The following is a 17,764-nucleotide window of genomic DNA, read 5'->3' as shown; positions in this document are numbered from 1 at the left end:
GAAGGTATAAAAAGATTTTGGGGTCCCTTTTAGAAGACAGGTTACAAATTAAATTTAAATAAATTCAAAAAAGATCATTATGAACAGAATCGGTGTCTTTAGGATGTCTATTTCTCCTCTCTGGGGAAAAAAAGACTAGTGTTAACAGGGGAGAAAACATGTAGTATGTGTAAATTCTCTACTTCTTTGCTGATAAATTATCCTTGCTTTTTTTTTTTCTTTCTATAAAAATTCGGAAAAAACAAATCTCTCTCTAGCCCAAATAATATGAAGGTTGTGTTGAGATATCCTCAAGGATCCACAACCTCAAGGATCTTACATATTTCAGGAACTAATAAGAAGGATGAGAACACTTCTCCTTTCCTATTTAGGAAGGCCACTGAAAGATGAACCTTCCATTGGACCTGTGAGCTGGAGCTGGGAGATAGGAGGTTCCTTGCTTCCTTTCCTGCCAGAAATATGGGTTCCACTTGTCTTTCCAACTCCCAGAGGCTGCTCTAAGGACATAGGCTTGAGATAATGGTGTGATGTTGAGAACACCTGCACAGTATATGTGACTGAACTCAATTTTGGTTTGGTGGGCAGGTGTGAGATCCATTCATCTTGTTGCCACCCAAGACAAGCCTAGTGTCTAAGTTCCCTTTGCTTATTAAAACTGCCACCTACTGGGCACCTGGGTGGCTCAGCTGGTTGCACATCTACCTTTGGCTCAGGTTGTGATCCCAGGGTCCTGGAATAGAGTCCTGAGTCTGGCTCTCTGCTCAGTGGGAAGTCTGCTTCTTCCTCTGCCACTCCCCCCACCCAGGGCTCACTCTCTCGCTCTGCTTTCTCTCTCTCTCCAATAAATAAAATCTTTAAAACAAACAAAAACTGCTACCTACCAACCTGGTGTGACCTACCTCTTTCTTGGGTCTCTCTCTTTACCCTGATCTTTACCCTGATCTCTGGGTAAAGGATGCAGGTTTCAGATGACACCAAGGATGCTGCAGGAAGAATTGTGAATGTTCTTCTCAGTTATAAAAGGAATAGCATCCCTTCTATTGTCTGCCCTGAACCTGAGAGACCCACATAGGGTAACTGGACAATTGGAGACTCTTACTTTCAGGCAGAGGAATGGAGCAATGTAGGAACTACCTGGATATTACTTAGCAATTCATGTGATAGGAAATGGAGAAATAATGAAACTGTTTTGGCAGCTTCTAATTTCTACCTCAGTAGAAAATTAGCTATCAAAATAACCTAAGACCAGAGAAGTAGTCTTCTACTCAGAGAGGCCATGGGACTTGTCGAAAGTACTTGGCCAATGTGTGGCAGACCAGTAATATCTTCATTTCCAGAATCTTGGTTGTAGTTCCATCTGTAAGGTTTCTCCCAGTGTTAAAAGTCTGTGTTTGGGGTTGTAGGAGGGAATAATAAGGTAATAGCAGCTAACATTTAGTGATCAAAATAAACAGTATATGTAACCTGTGTCATTTGGGTTCTCTGGGAAGCAGGCACTGAGACAGAATTGGATGTGCCAGAGTTTTATAGAAGGTAACCCTTACAAAAATAAAAGAGCAGCAGCAGAATTGGGGCAGACACTGCCTCAGACTGATGCAGATCTGACTAAGTCTTAGTCAACCTAGTGGGGAGCTCTGATTAAAAACCACCCAGAAGGTGAGTCCTGCACTTGGCAGACATGACATGGCCAGGCCCTAGTATTCTTTTCATACTCTGATTGGCTGGAAGACCATGTAAGACCATGGCCTGAAATCTGGTGTGAGCCAAGCTGTGACAGCTAGAGGCTCTGCAGCTAACTGCCTTCTTTGTAGCTGAACAGTGAACTTTGTTGCATGGTGATCTGCGCAGCACACTTCCGTGGCTGCCATATAACCCAAGTGGCCCCAAAGTGCTCTAGCCTTCTGTATTTACCTTCAGTATCCAAGTAGGGTGATGTAAGCCTCTATTCCACCAATGAGAAATCCAATATTTTCATTGTTTCCCAATATTTCCAGAGTCCTAGGAAGCCTCACATTTAAAACCAAATGTTACACAGCAAATTTTTTCTTCTTCTTTTTTTTTTTTTTTTTTTAGATTTTATTCATCCATTCATGAGAGACACACAGAGGCAGAGACACAGGCAGAGGGAGAGGCAGGCTTCCTGCAGGGAGCCTGATGTGGTACTCGATCCCGGGATTCTTGGGATCACAACCTGAGCCGAAGGCAGATGCTCAACCATTGAGTCACCCAGATGCCCCACACAGCAGTGTTTTAAAGCTGGTCATCCCACCACAGGAAACTTCCCACTGTTCTTCTTTACCTTTTACTCCAGCCTTCTGTCCCCTTCCCATCTCCCTCTACTGCCTCTCTTTTTGCTGTTCCAGGATCCCCAACAGCCTTCCTAACTGCCAGAGATAATTCCTGTTTCCTTATCATTCAGATAAATTTAGCTCACTTTTGCTTTAGTTTCCATTCGATAAAAACTCCTATGCCAATCAGGCCCTAATCAAAGGCTCCAAACTAGAGGCCTCTGTCTGCCCTGAGGTAAATTCTGCTGTTGATAATGTTATAGAAGTGATTTGATCACACTTTTAAGTAACAAAACTTCTTTTTCCTGTTATATGGTTTATTTTGACATTTCTCCTCTCATAATTACAGATTTTGGTGTTCAGTTCCTCCTTCTGGAGGAAGTTCAGTTGTCTGGTGGTTAAGAAAGGCTGTGGTAGGTGGCTGGGCCTAATCGGTTCTGTGCTCCACACAGAAGGTAGAGGCCACGGCCTCGTTCCCTCCAGATGGGGGCACCAGCAACTCTCCCCTCCTTTTTTTTAAAAGTGAAACAAATTCTCTATGAAAACAGTCAACTTGAAACAGTATAATAAAATAGTATATTTAAAGTATGAAATTTCTTCAATCATAAAGCAAGCTTTTAAAGAAAGCAAATAGTTATGATGATTTGACATCTTTCCTCTAATCTTTTATCAGTTTGGTCCAGTTCATAATGTTATTCACAAACTTAGATTTGATGGCTTCTTTGTGATTTACTTACTTCCTTAAAATGTTGGCTCAAAAATCCTTGTGGGAACTGTAAAATAACTTGGCATCAAAATGCTTCAAATGATCTCTTCGCCCAGTGACTACCAACAAGGTAACTAACTCTATCAGCAAGGAAGGTTGCTTTTCTTCCCTATCACTTAATTTCATCTTCTCTCTATACAGGCCAAAAAAAATTTTTTTTTAAGTATCTGTAATTGCAGTCTCTCCCTGTATCTTCCTTTCTATGAAGAAAGCAGCTTTCTGTTTTCCCAGGAAAGATAAAGAAATCTTAGATAGCTTTTTCAATGAACTGACCTAGAGATCACTGGCATTTAAATTCAAAAGTAAAGTTTACAGACTAAATATTTTACTGATTTATTTACCACTTTCTCTAATATAAAAACTTTGTTCAGATACAAACTGCTTTCTGGTATAGCAAAATAATTTAAATTTTAAATCAGGGAACAGTTCTTTTTTTTATATGTATATTTTTTATTGAAGTGCAATTTGCCAACATATAGTATAACACCCAGTGCTCATCCCATCAAGTGCCCCCCTCAGTGCCCGTCACCCAGTCACTCCATTCCCCTGCCTGCCTCCCATTCCACTGCCTGCCTCCCATTCCACTACCCCTTGTTCATTTCCCAGAGTTAGGAGTCTCTCATGGTTTATCTCCCTAATTTTTCCCACTCAGTTCCCTTCCTTTTCCGTATAATCCCTTTCACTATTTTTTATATTCCCTGTATGAGTGAAAGCATATGTTTGTCCTTCTCCGACTGACTTACTTCACTCCGCATAATACCCTCCAGTTCCATCCAAGTCGAAGCAAATGGTGGGTATTGGTCCTTTCTGATGGCTGAGTAATATTCCATTGTATATATAGACCACATCTTTATCCATTCATCTGTCGAAGGACACCGAGACTCCTTCCATAGTTTGGCTATTGTGGACATTGCTGCTATAAACATTGGGGTGCAGGTGTCTCAGTGAAGCAACTGATCTGTTTACACAAGTGTGCCATGTGATTATTTTCACAGGTGTCTCAGTTTGGATGATAAATTATATGGATTCCCTACTTAAAGAAAGAACTGTTTATCTTTCTCACTTCACAGTCCAAAGTGAGCACTCCTGCCTGGCAGCTCTGTCCTGAGTTCAGGGAACAGTTCTTATTGTTAAAATTTATGACAGGGTAGTCACAGTAGTCTAGGAGCATTCTGGGATGGAGTACTGAGTGGGATGGGAAAGCAAGATTTGCATCATGAATTGGGTGGGAGTCAGATGGGGATGAAGAGTGAGGGGAGCAGCTGAATAAAAGAGCATCAACAAAGCTGAAGATAGAAGTAAGCATGGTAAATTTAAACAATAGTGGCAAGAGTAGTTGAGATTAATTTGGGAAAGGCCTGGAAGAAAATGTAGGGTGAAACATGTCATTTAAGTAAAAAAAAAAAAACAAAAAAAAAAAACAAAACCCAATACATATTAAGTACTTCCTAGGTGTCAGGCACTGCTCTAGGCACTGTGGATACAGTGGTGAAGAGGAAATTTTCTGTAGTCAAGAAACTCAAATTAGTGTTTGTGGTGGGGTTGGGGGATAGGCAATAACTACATAAATATTTTTAAAAGATAATCTCAGATTGTGATGAGGTTTGATTTATCAGATTGTGATAAAAGAGAATGAAACAGACAATAGTTATCAGATCTTTAAAATTGTGTGTCCCTCTAGATAAAATTATAACAGGCATCCTTTGCATGTGTGTTTTATTTTTGTTAGTTTATTTTTTTAAAGATTTTATTTATTTATTCATAAGAGACACAGAGAGAGGCAGAGACATAGGCAGAGGAGAAGCAGGCTCCCCCTAGGATCCCGGGATCATGACCTGAGCCAAAGGCAAACACTCAACCACTGAGCCGCCCAGGCGTCCTTCTTTTGTTAGTTTATATTTGCATTCTTAGTGTTATCTTCCATATGAATTTCTTAGTAGGAATCTTTTGAAGCCACTTGCCCATTTTGTGAAGGTTGCCTCAGTTAGCACTCTATTTTATAATCCTCATAATCCCGGTTGTAGTTTAGAGTTAGCCAGAGAAGATTGTGCCCACATAAGTGGCAATCCATCATTTCAATGCACTGGAAGTGACTGAATGACATATGTCAATGCCTTCCAGTTGTGGATGTCTCATTTTTTCTGCAGGAAATCTCCATGTAACACATGACCACCTGACAAATGCATCCAGTGAAGCTGCCAGTATCAACAGCTGAGTTCACAGATTTATAAAAACTCTTCAGCTTTCTTATTATTTAAATTTTTAAAAAAGATTTCATTTATTCCTGAAAGACACAGAAGCAGAGGCAGGGAGCCTGATGTGGGACTCCATCCCAGGACTCCAGGAACACTACCTGAGCCAAAGGCAGATGCTCAGCCACTGAGTCACCCAGGCACCTCTCTTTATTTTAATTTTTTTTACAAAAAAAATGTTATGAATATTCTTGTTTAATCCACCCCAGAGGGTGCACACATCAACTTTGGAAAGCACTACAATAGAGAGGGTCTGGGGACAAGATGGCTATTTCATTAAGGTTGAGAAGGGACGGAGACTCTGTGAAGTGACTGACATTTAAGCTGAAACTCAAATGATGAGGTAGGAACAGCCATGCAAAAAAAGTAGCACGGGTGTATCAGGGAAGCAGAGGCAATCTGAGTACTATGGGAATAAAAGGTTTACTATAGGAATCAGACTTTTCACAGATGAGGAAGGATCTTTGGGTATAAAAGCCAGGGAGAGTATTCAGGGAATTGGAGAAAGATTCACTGATCAATCCTTCAGAAGCACTGGTACAGCTGAACAAGTCAGAGCTTTTAAGAAAATCCAAAAAGCCAAATCTGTTCAGCTTCCACGCTGGGACTGCTAGGGGCCTATAGGAAGCTGTTGCTTCTGTGTAACTACTGCCTCTGTGCGTGAACTTCAAGTATTTGGTGGGGGGTTTGGGATCATAGTTAGTCACAAGGCCAGCAGTCATGAAGATGAACTGACCATGGAGGAGAACAAGGGCAAGCTGGAATCCTTGGGATAACACTGTGTCTGTCTTATACCTAATCAAGAGTAATGGCCATTTCCTCACTTCCACCTTCCAAATCTCACATAAGTGCCTCTTAGGTTAATTCTGACCTAGAACCACACACAGAAGAAGATTCTGGGAAAGAGAGTTCCCAGGTTAACCAAGCTGATATAGCATAATCCAGCACAAGAGGGAACACCATATGCAAAGGCCTGAGAAGGAAACGAATTCAGTATGCTTGGGAGAGAAAGGTAAGGCTGAGGCTCACAAATGAAGGGGAGGATGAAGGGAGCGTAGTCAGAAAAGCAAGCAGAGCGTAAACTCACATAGGGCTTTATAGGCCCTGGTGTGTTTGATTTAAACAGAAGTTACACCATTTTAAGCAAAAATGGTATTCTATGAGTTGTGCTTTGAATAGTAAGGAAGCAAGATAAAAATTGATTAAAAGTCACAGGAAGAAAAATAGGCTATTATAGTCTAGGAATGGGACAATAATGGTCTGGACTAGTAATATAAAAATGTAGATACAGAGAACTTGTCAGATGGGCTTTTTGTCTCGTTTTTCTTTTTTTCTTTTTAAGATTTTATTTATTTATTCATGAGAGACACAGAGAGAGGGGCAGAGACACAGGCAGAGGGAGAAGCAGGCTCCCTGCAGGGAGCCCAATTCAGGACTCGATCCCAGGACCCCAGGATCACGCCCTGGGCCGAAGGCGGATGCTCAACCACTGAGCCATCCAGGCATCCTTGTCTCATTTTTCCAACATTTTTTTCAGTCCTTGGAGGGTCCGTCTTGTGTATGAGATGTGGAACCCTCTGTTGCAAGGAAGGTACCACAGAGGCTAAGTGGTCAGGGAAGGTTGGGACTGACACTGAGTACTTTCTATGCATCAGATGTATGCTGGGTCTGTTCCTCACAACAATCCTGAATGAGGAAACTGATACACAGGGAAATTAAATAGTGTACCTGAACCAAAGTCATATAGATAATAAATGGTGGGCTTCTGATCTTAACCCAGGTGTCTCTGAATCCAGAATCTTAGCTCTTGCCGCAGCATTCTGTATTCTCTCAGGTAAGGCCCTTGTAAGTAGTCATGTCCACTGCTACCTGCCTAAATGTCATACCTTTCTGGCCAACTCTCAAGTGTACTTCATTTTTTTTTATTTTTTTTTTTATTTTATTTTTTTCAAGTGTACTTCAAATGGTCTTTCTACATTCTTTGTGTATTCTTAATCTTCTTAGTCCACACTGCATAATATTTCCAACCTAAGTTTCCTGGACTCTTAAAGAACTTATCCTATGTTTAGATCTCCACTGTAACTACTTGAGACTTTTTAATATTTAAATAGATATACTTTCAGGATATGGAAAAGAGGGCATCTTTTGTTTCCTGGGTGTATATCTCATTGGAATAGCATTATTGTTCAGAATTAGGAAATAAATTGCATTCTACATAATTCTTCAAAGTCAATGTTCCTATAATGTAATTGTCATATTTTCCATTGAAGTTTTTCTTCTTCCCCAAAGAGCTCTTTAAAGGACTTCTATGTCTTTATATTAAGTATAGCCTATCTGACATAGAAGAAAATGAATAAGGACATGTAAGAATTACTGTTAAACATTAATAGTTGAGTACATGTTCAAGACATTTAAAAAATCAATATTTGTTTTCTGATCAATGGTCTGTTTATTGATACCATTGTCTTTTAACAAAGAAAATATTTGAAAGTACAAGTTATATATGCTGCTACTGCTTTGCACTTAATAATTATTGCTTAGAGTATACATATATATATATATATAAATGATGAATGATTATCATGCCATATGTGTTATAGGTACTTAGTCAAAGTGGTCTCTGGCTATTTGTTATACACTATCCACTTTACTGTGAGACACATGGTAACTGGGTCACAAATTCAAATTACAGAATGTTTAGTTTTCAGGGGTTATACCGAAGGAGCTAGAGGGTTTCACAATTGGATACAGTGCTGTTTGGATGGGATCACCTCTGGTCAGCATTAAAAATCACATGCAGTGTAAGAAGTGACAAAATCTGGCAAAGTAGGTGTGAGTTTAAATTCTGGCTAAAGATGTCCTCTCCTATACAATTCACTAAACCTCCTCTCCAAGAGGGTTTCCAAGCCCTGTTGAAGTTCATTGGGCACCAGCAATACCTCCACTAACAGGATTTGCTGCTCCCTCTAGCTTTTGGTATTTTAAAACCCACCTTTCTTCATGAGAGCTGGTGTGGTAATTGATAGTCACAATACTTTACAAATTCTGAAACAGGTTAAAAGGACAATGAAATTTATTTTTATCTAAAATGAGTTTTCAAAAGGTACTTGGTTTTCTTGTCAGACATAGAAAACTGAGGCTTGTCAGAAAGAGTACTGAAGGAATTTTTGTACTAGGCGGGGAAAGGTTGGACACCAAAGCCCCTTCCTACTGTAAGATTCTATGATTCTAGGTATCCTGTATTTTTTTATGAAAATAGTTTAGAATATCCAGTGTTTTAAACATTTTCTTCCTATTTGTTGGAGAGATCAAGTTAACATCCTGTCATAAGGCAAGAATGCTGCATCACCCCCTATTCCTGTAGTGACAATGGCCTGAAGATAATAAATAAAAGAGGTTACCAGGGGTTAGACAATATGGGCTAGCCAATGTAGTCAGATCCTTCTCTCAGGAGATGGTCTAGTTGCCCTACCTGTAAAAACTGCAACAGAGAAATTATTCAAAACCTAGTTTATGGTCTACTAGGCATGGTGATAGATTCAAGGAAATAAACTGTGGCCCCCCTGCCCTCAAGGAGCTGACAATCTGGTTAGAGAAATAGAAAGAAAACATACAAAAAATAATTAGAAAAGAATTATATGTTTACCTGTGTGGCACTGAACACAAACAAGCAAAATTGGAGTTTTAAGATAATTCAGGTGTCCAGAAGGTTTTATTTAAGAGGCAGGATTAAACTGAGCCAAAGACTGGGTCAAACGAGGATGAGTGGGGAGAAGAGGGAGGCATGCCTGTGGAGTACTGGGTAAAGAGTGAAAAAGAGTAGACTCAGGAGTAGAATGAGAGCATGACCTGTGTAGCAGAGACAGACAATGAATTGTGGTAGGACAGTGAGGAACAGGCTCGACAGAAGCAAAGGTGAACAATAAAAAACAAAATGGTAAGCCTGGACAGGCAAGATGGAGTACCATGTCCTCAAGAGCTGGATATTAGGTTCTGAAAGCCAGGTGCAAGTGTTTTTCAGTGGTGGTCCCCAGAAACATCCAGCATGAGTCTCTCAGATACACTTTGAGGCCTATAGGCAGATTCAAATACAGATGCTGATGTCCACAGCAACTTGGTGAGATCCACTTCAATTCCAAACTGCTTGGCCTACTAGCAGGTGGACAGGCTGGGGCTTGCTGACACGTGCCTCAGAATATTCTCTGGAAGCTGGAATTTGTGGCCTGGGAAGTGCAGGGCTGCTCTTCTAGGCAGCTGTTATGTGTGGGGATGTGACTGTGTATAGGATGTGTTCTGTGCACATTTGTCCAGATTTGGGTGTTAAGATTGTGATTTTAAGCATGATGAAATTCAGTTAGTTGGCAGTGGAAGAACAAAATCAAACTATAGCCTTTAACAATTCTTAACATTTGAAAGCAACTAACTTTAATTACAATTTCACAATAATGCTCAAAATTTTCTAGTCAAATAAAAAGCTTATATATTAAGATGCCATCCCCTTTTGGAATAATTTTAGCATAATTAAAAAGAACCTTTTTAACACAAAGCACTTGGTAAAGTAGTTACTTATGTCATCTTCTTTTGATGAGGACGTTGAGATTTTTTAAGTTTTAAAACTTGCTTGCTTTTTTTGATATTTTTCCCCTTTCTTTTGCTTTTTCTTTTGGCTGACTTATGAGGAGAAGGAAAACAAGAGTAGTGTTTCTTTATCTTACCGTTTTTCCTTATATTGTATTTGAACTCTTCAGACTGTGGTGTTTTTTTTTTTTTTTTTAAATCTTCACTCTCAAAGGGGCTCCTTTTGATTCTCTCTACTTCACTGACCTTGAAGAGGAGGCCATAGCTTTCTAACTAGTCTTCTTTTGTCTATTTTCCTGGCTTATTACTGCCCTTACTCCAACTCTGCTTGTCTAAACTACAACCTTTTGAGGATGGTATTATCATCATCCACTTTTTACAGAGGAGGAGACTAAGGCTTGGAAAAGGTGGCTTACCCAAAGTTGCACAGGAGGTATGTGGCAGAACCACTAGACCATCAGACTCCAGAAGCCAAGCAAGCTCCTGGCTTTGTTCTACTTTTCTTTCTTTTTTTTTTTTAATTTTTATTTATTTATAATAGTCACAGAGAGAGAGAGAGAGAGAGAGAGAGGCAGAGACACAGGCAGAGGGAGAAGCAGGCTCCATGCAGGGAGCCTGACGTGGGACTCGATCCTGGGTCTCCAGGATCACGCCTTAGGCTGAAGGCAGCGCTAAACTGCTAAGCCACCCAGGCTGCCCCACAACCCTAATTTTAAAAATCGAACAGATATATGCAATGACAGTTTATGTCTACAGATAATACTAGTTGTGGTGTGTTGAAAACATTTATGTTTAAGTGAAGAACCAAAATAAAAAGTTATAAATCTGGCTATTTTTTTCCCAGAAACAATGAAAATCAGCATGAGTTTTACTAAATTTTCTAATGAAATTCCCTAAAACATACAATGGTTTTCTAAAACATGATTAGCAGACTGATTGAATATTTTAAATTACTTATAGCAGACTGTCCAGGGATAATTTAAATTTTTTTCTTTCATTTCTCCATATAATCTGAGAGTAAGAATAACCATTTTATATATCAGTCTTAATTTAGGTTTCAAAAGACTGAAACTAGGAATTCTAATCTTCAAAAAGTATTTTTTTTAAAGATTTTATTTATTTATTGAGACAGAGAGAGAGAAAGAGAGAGAGGCAGAGACACAGGCAGACGGAGAAGCAGGCTCCACCCAGGGTGCCGGACGTGGGACTCGATCCCGGGTCTCCAGAATCACAACCCGGGCTGCAGGCGGCACCAAACTGCTGTGCCACCGGGGCTACCCTTCAAAAAAGTATTTTTAAGGTCTTATTTAAATTCTAATTAACATATAGCATAATATTAGTTTTGGGTGTACAATGTAGTGATTCAACACTTCCACACAACACCCTGTTAAAGTTTATTACTAATAGGAAAAAACTAAAGACATAATATGGCCACAGTAGCAGTTTGATTTCAATAGCAAAAACTTGGCAATAATTTACATTTAGGCATTGCTCATATAGATTATGGTACATTCATATGATGGAATATAATTTGGCCATCAGGAATGACATTATTAGAAAAAATGGTATTACAGAAGATTTACTGACATGAGAAAATGTTCATAATATAGTGTTAATGAAAAAGCAGGCTAGAAAAGAGTATGTAGCCTATAATTTTATTTTTATGTTTATATATATATATTATGTATGTATATATATGCTGTGTCTGTATATATACACAGATGCAAATGAGGGAGATTTAGAAGACTATAGGCCAAGGGGTGACCAGTATCTGTCACTGGTGGTAGAAATATAAAGGATTTGTGTTTTCTTCTTTTAACTGCATTAAATATTTTCTACATGCTTGGTGATATAGTATCCTTAGTTTTAATGTTTACTAGATATTCCTTGTTGTTTAGAAGAAAAGAAGTAGACCACACTTATGGAGGGACAGCTATCTGAATTTTAAGTGTCTATATAGGCAAGTGTTCTAAGGGTGATATTCACACTAAATTTGATGTTCTGCCAACATGGTGCATATATGTTGGATGAGTTTTTACTTACATGATTTCAGTTTTTCCACAAGAAGAGCTTGGGGCAAATTGTTTAATGTCCTTTAGGAGTTTTGACTGGATTGTTCCTTGGCTGGTGGTGATGCAGGAACAACATCTATTCCTCATTATTGGGGTTCCTCATTAATGAGGTTCCTACCCTCATTATTGGGGTAGAACACATTGATTTAAGGCAATGTCTCAATTTAGGTGATCCATCAAAATGATACATTTGATTTAGTCATGATCATTACTGTCCTTTTTTGAGTATGTTTGTTGGGGAATGTGATTTAAAAAAAACAAGTTACCACCAATTGACCTGTGAGCTGGACCTTGGCACTTGGGAGACACCTCTTCCTCTCCCCTGTCCTTAGAATGTGGGTTCCACTTGCCTTCCTGGCTCCTAGAGCCTGCTCCAAGGCCTTAGCTTTGAGATGGTGACATGATGTTGAAAATAACCTGGACTGTATACATGACTAAGCCCAATTAGGGCCTCTTTAAAAGTTTTTAAGATTTGGTGGGCGGGTGCAGGGATCCATTCGTTTTGTTGCTGCACAAGACAAGTCTCATATGTAAGTTCCCTTTGCTATTAGTAAAACTGCCACCTACCAACCTGGAGTGGTCTGTCTCTTTTTTTGGTCTCTCCCTGATCTCTGAGTAAGGGGGCCAGTTTTAGATTATACTAAAAAAGCTCCTGAGTATGAACCTATGCTGTTAATCATTATCACAGACTTTTGAAAGAGGTATTATCTCCATTTTATAGATAAAGAAGCTAAGATTAAAGAAGTTATGTAAAGAACAAAGTCATTCAGCATTTAGAGGGCAGGTGCAGGGTTTCAGCTCAGGTTTTTTTGAGTCCAAATGTACTGCATTGCTCTTAACTACCATATCTTATCACTGTAGGAAAGCAGATTTACACAATATTTAATAAATACCAGGTCACACACACAAATACCTGATTTCTGTGTGCTATGTGGGCCACAATTTCTTAAGCAACTCCCAAAGCCATTTATTGTCTGACCTTAGTAGAATGGAGTTGGTGTTGGTTTGGACAGAAAGCTCTACTCAGAATAACCAATTATAACCACCAACCTCATCCTCCCTACTGCCTTGCTTTTCAATAGTACTTTAAACTCTTAAAAACTTTTTGAAATATACTATCTTCATTCCTTAATTCTTTAATTTGTTCGACATACATTTACTCAGTGCTTATCATACGCTATGTGTTGTGTGGTAGGTAGAAAAAGCCTAATTATAAAATCTACATTTGGGGGATCCCTGAGTGGCTCAGTGGTTTAGCGCCTGCCGTTGGCTCAGGGTGTGATCCTGGAGACCTGGGATCAAGTCCCATGTCGGGCTCCCTGCATGGAGCCTGCTTCTCCCTCTGCCTGTGTCTCTGCCTCTCTCTTTCTCTCTCTCTGTGTGTGTCTCTCTCATGAATAAATAAAATCTTTTATTAAAAAAAAATAAAATAAAATCTACATTTCACAGCTGAGGAAACACTTCTAGAAAAGTTCAGTAATTTGCCCAAAGGTAGTAAACAGACCTCTCTGATTATTGGACCCTTAATTGGTTAATTACAGATATACTTACCAAGAAACAATATCAGGGTTACAAAAATAATTTAAGAGACAAACTCTTTGATCTCATTACCATCCAGTTCAACATTCATTGAACACTTACTACATACTAGGAATTCACATACCTGGTCTGAGAAGATTTATGTTTGGCTTAGCAGGCCTCAGATATGAACTTTGGATAATGAATTACATCACTGAGAAGCTTTAATGAATTACTCATATCACTTTCTGATGTATGCAGTCAGCTTTATTGGGCAAATCAAGAGACTTTTATAGCAATTTGCATCTCTGACTTTCCTATCCTAATGTAACTCAAAACCTTTTACCTTGACCTCCAATCAGAGTCAGGAAGATGATACTCAACAAAAGAGGACCACCACCTTTCTTCATATCAGTAGAATGGAGTTCTACTGATTCACTCCTGTATTGTATTTCAAACCTGAGAATTTCTTTAGAGAACATGCTCTTGGAATCATTTATTTGGGAAGTCCACTTCCCTCCTAAACTCTGGCTGGTGTTCTTGGCTGACTTAGCTAAACTGACCACAAACTTAACTGTGTTGGGGGAAACCCAACTCTCAGATCCAAGGGAATTTCTGCATGTTTTATTTCCATTTCACATAAATGGGTAGTTTATAGTAAGGATATGAAATGAGCATCATTGGCAGCCTTTAGCCCACTTGTAGCTGCTCACCTGGGTGAAGAATAGGTTACATAATAAATATAATATTATACAACAAGGGTTGGAGTATTGTTTCCGAATGGAAAATACTAAAGTCCAGATAAATAATATATTTTCCCAATACTTTTAATATTTACACAATATCCTTCTGTATAATAAATAGCTACATTTATTTTTTTCTCTATCAATCTTAAACAATCAGCATCTTAATTTCCCCAGGGACCAAGTCATTTTCTACTGTAAGCTCATTTTTAAAAAAATATTTTGTTTATTTATTTGGGGGGCAGGCAGAGAGCATGAGCAGGGGCAGGGGCAGAGGGAGAGTGAGAAGCAGACTCCTTGCTGAGCAGGGAAGCAGATATGGGGCTTGATCCAAGGACCCTGGGATCATGACCTGAGCCGAAGGCAGATGTTCAACCAATTGAGCCACCCAGGTGCCCCTCATTTTGTTTTTTTCTATCACTGCTGCTACAGTTTATTATTTTTTATTTTTTTTTATTTTTTTTATTTTTTTTAAAGATTTTATTTATTTATTCATAGAGACACAGCTAGAGAGAGAGACAGAGACACAGGCAGAGGGAGAAGCAGGCTCCATGCAGGGAGCCCGATGTGGGACTCGATCCCGGGGTCTCCAGGATCACACCCTGGGCTGCAGGCGGCGCTAAACCGCTGCGCCACTGGGGCTGCCCAGTTTATTATTTTTTAAATGGCTAAACTAGTTAGTATAGAAAGTAGTGGAAAAAAAGACAAATGAGACCACAACAAACTTAGAAAGTTTTATACATCAAAGAAAATGATAAGAGTAAAAACAGAACTTATGGAATGGGAGAAAATAATTTCAAATCACCTATCTGATAAGGAGTTAATATCCAAGGAACTTCTGTACACAACAACAAAAACCCCCCACACAACTGGATTAAAAAGTGGGCAAAGACTTGAATAGACATTGCTCTAAAGAAAATATACAAATGGCCCATAAACACATGAAAAGATGCTCAACATGACTAATCATTAGAGAAAAGCAAATGAAAACCACAGCAGATATCATCTCATACCCATCAGGATGCCACTATCAAAAACCCAAAAAATCACAAGTGTTGGATGGAAAGGAGTGTGCAGCCATTATGGAAAACAATATGGAGTTTTCTTAAAAAATTAAAAATTGAATTACCATTTGATCTAGCAATCCCACTTCTGGGAATATGTACAAAGGAATATGGAGCAGGATCTTGAAGAGATATTTGCACATGCATGTTCATATCAGCATTATTCAGAATAGTTAAGAGGCACAGCAACCCAAATGTTCAGACATTTGAATGGATAAAGAAAATGTAGTATCTACATGCAGTAGATTATGTTCTCTTAAAAAAGGAAATCTTGGGATCCCTGAGTGGCGCAGCGGTTTGGCGCCTGCCTTTGGCCCAGGGCGCGATCCTGGAGACCCAGGATCGAATCCCACATCAGGCTCCCGGTGCATGGAGCCTGCTTCTCCCTCTGCCTGTGTCTCTGCCTCTCTTTCTCTCTGTAACTATCATAAATAAATAAAAATTAAAAAAAAAAAAAAGGAAATCTTGTCAAATGCTACAAAATGGATGAAGCTTGAGGATATTATGCTAAGTGAAATAAGCCAGTCACAAAAGGACAAATACTCATATGAAAAATCTAAAGTCAAATCTTAGAAACTGAAATTGGGAAGGTGTTTGCAAAGGGCTGGGGGAAAGGGTGAGGTGAAATTAATCCTTACTGGGTGTAGAGTTTCGGTGTCACAAGATCAAAAAGTTCTAGAGATCTGTTGTATAACTGAGTATACTAAACAGTACTGAACAGTACACTTTAAAATGGTTAAGATAAATTTGATGTTAAGTGTTTTATTTATTTATTTTTAAAGATTTTATTTATTTATTCACTGTGAGATTATTCTTTGTGTGTGAGACACAGAGAGAGAGAGAGAGGCAGAGAGACAGGCAGAGGGAGAAGCAGGCTCCATACAAGCAAGGGGCCCAAAGTGGGACTCGATCCCGAAATTCCAGGATCACACCCTGGGTCAAAGCAGGCGCAAAACCGCTGAGCCACCCAGGCATCCATAAGTGTTTTATTTTAACCACAATAATAAAATAAAAAAGGCGTAAAGGACCTGTTACATGCAATGTGGACCGAAATTAAAAAATAACTAAAACAGAAGTGTATTTTTTAATTAATTAATTAACTAATTAATTAATTAATGATAGTCACAGAGAGAGAGAGAGAGAGAGGCAGAGACATAGGCAGAGGGAGAAGCAGGCTCCATGCACCGGGAGCCCGACGTGGGACTCAATTCCGGGGCTCCAGGATCGCGCCCTGGGCCAAAGGCAGGCGCTAAACTGCTGCGCCACCCAGGGATCCCCAGAAGTGTATTTCTCCCTGACAGAGGCAGGTGAATCTAGGGTTTTTTTTTTTTTTTTCCTAAAGATTTTATTTATTTATTCATGAGACAGAGAGAGAGAGAGAGAGAGAGAGAGAGAGAGAGGGAGAAGCAGGCTCTATGCAGAACCTGATGTGGGACTCAATTCCAGTTTCCAGGATCATGCCCTGGGCTGAAGGCAGGTGCTAAACCGCTGAGCCACCCAGGCTGCCCTGAAACTAGGGTTTATACGGTGGTTCTCCTTCATTGTACTCTCCCAGGCTCCTTCTATCATCTGCTCTATTGCCACTGCGAGGTTGGTGTCTCCATGCACATGGCTCAAACGGGCTTGCCACCATGCCCACTTTCCAAGGACAGGATGGTGGGAAGGCAGAAAAAGGTCTTAAAATGTTCCTTAGTTTTAGACCTATCCTGGAAGTTGCTCTCATCACTTCCCATGGACCAGAATTTATGAGTATGGCCACACTAGCTGCATAGGAAATTAGGAAATGTGATGTTTATTCTGTTTGATCCACTAAAATTAGGAGGTTCCAGGGATCCCTGGGTGGCGCAGCGGTTTGGCGCCTGCCTTTGGCCCAGGGCGCGATCCTGGAGACCCAGGATCGAATCCCACATCAGGCTCCCGGTGCATGGAGCCTGCTTCTCCCTCTGCCTGTGTCTCTGCCTCTCTCTCTCTCTCTCTGTGACTATCATAAATAAATAAAAATTAAAAAAAAAAAAATTAAAATTAGGAGGTTCCATTACTGCAAAACAACATTTTTTTAAAGTTGTAATTTAAATTCCAGTTAGCATACAGTGTGATATTAATTTTAAGTATATAGTATAGTGATTCAATAATTCCATACATCACCTGGTGCTCAACATGAGTGCACTCCTTAATCCCTATCACCTATTCAATCCATTCCTCACCCACCTTCCTTCTGGTAACTCTCAGTTTGTTCTCTATAGTCGAGTCTGTTTCTCGGTTTGCCTCTCTTTTTTCTCCCTTTGCTCATTTGTTTTATTGTTTAAATTCCGTTTATGAGTGAAATAATATAGGATTTATCTTTCTCTGACCTATTCTGCATAGCATAATATTCTCTAGTTCCATCCATGTTGTTGCAAATGGCAAGATTTCATTCTTTTTTATGGCCAAATAGCATTCCATAGTATACATATACCTCATTAAAAAAATCCATCCATCACTTT

This window comes from Canis lupus, chromosome 32 (genome assembly GCF_011100685.1).
Source record: "Canis lupus familiaris isolate Mischka breed German Shepherd chromosome 32, alternate assembly UU_Cfam_GSD_1.0, whole genome shotgun sequence".
NCBI lineage: Eukaryota > Metazoa > Chordata > Mammalia > Carnivora > Canidae > Canis > Canis lupus.
The sequence above is the reverse complement of the archived record's forward strand: the minus strand, read 5'-3'. Positions refer to the sequence as shown.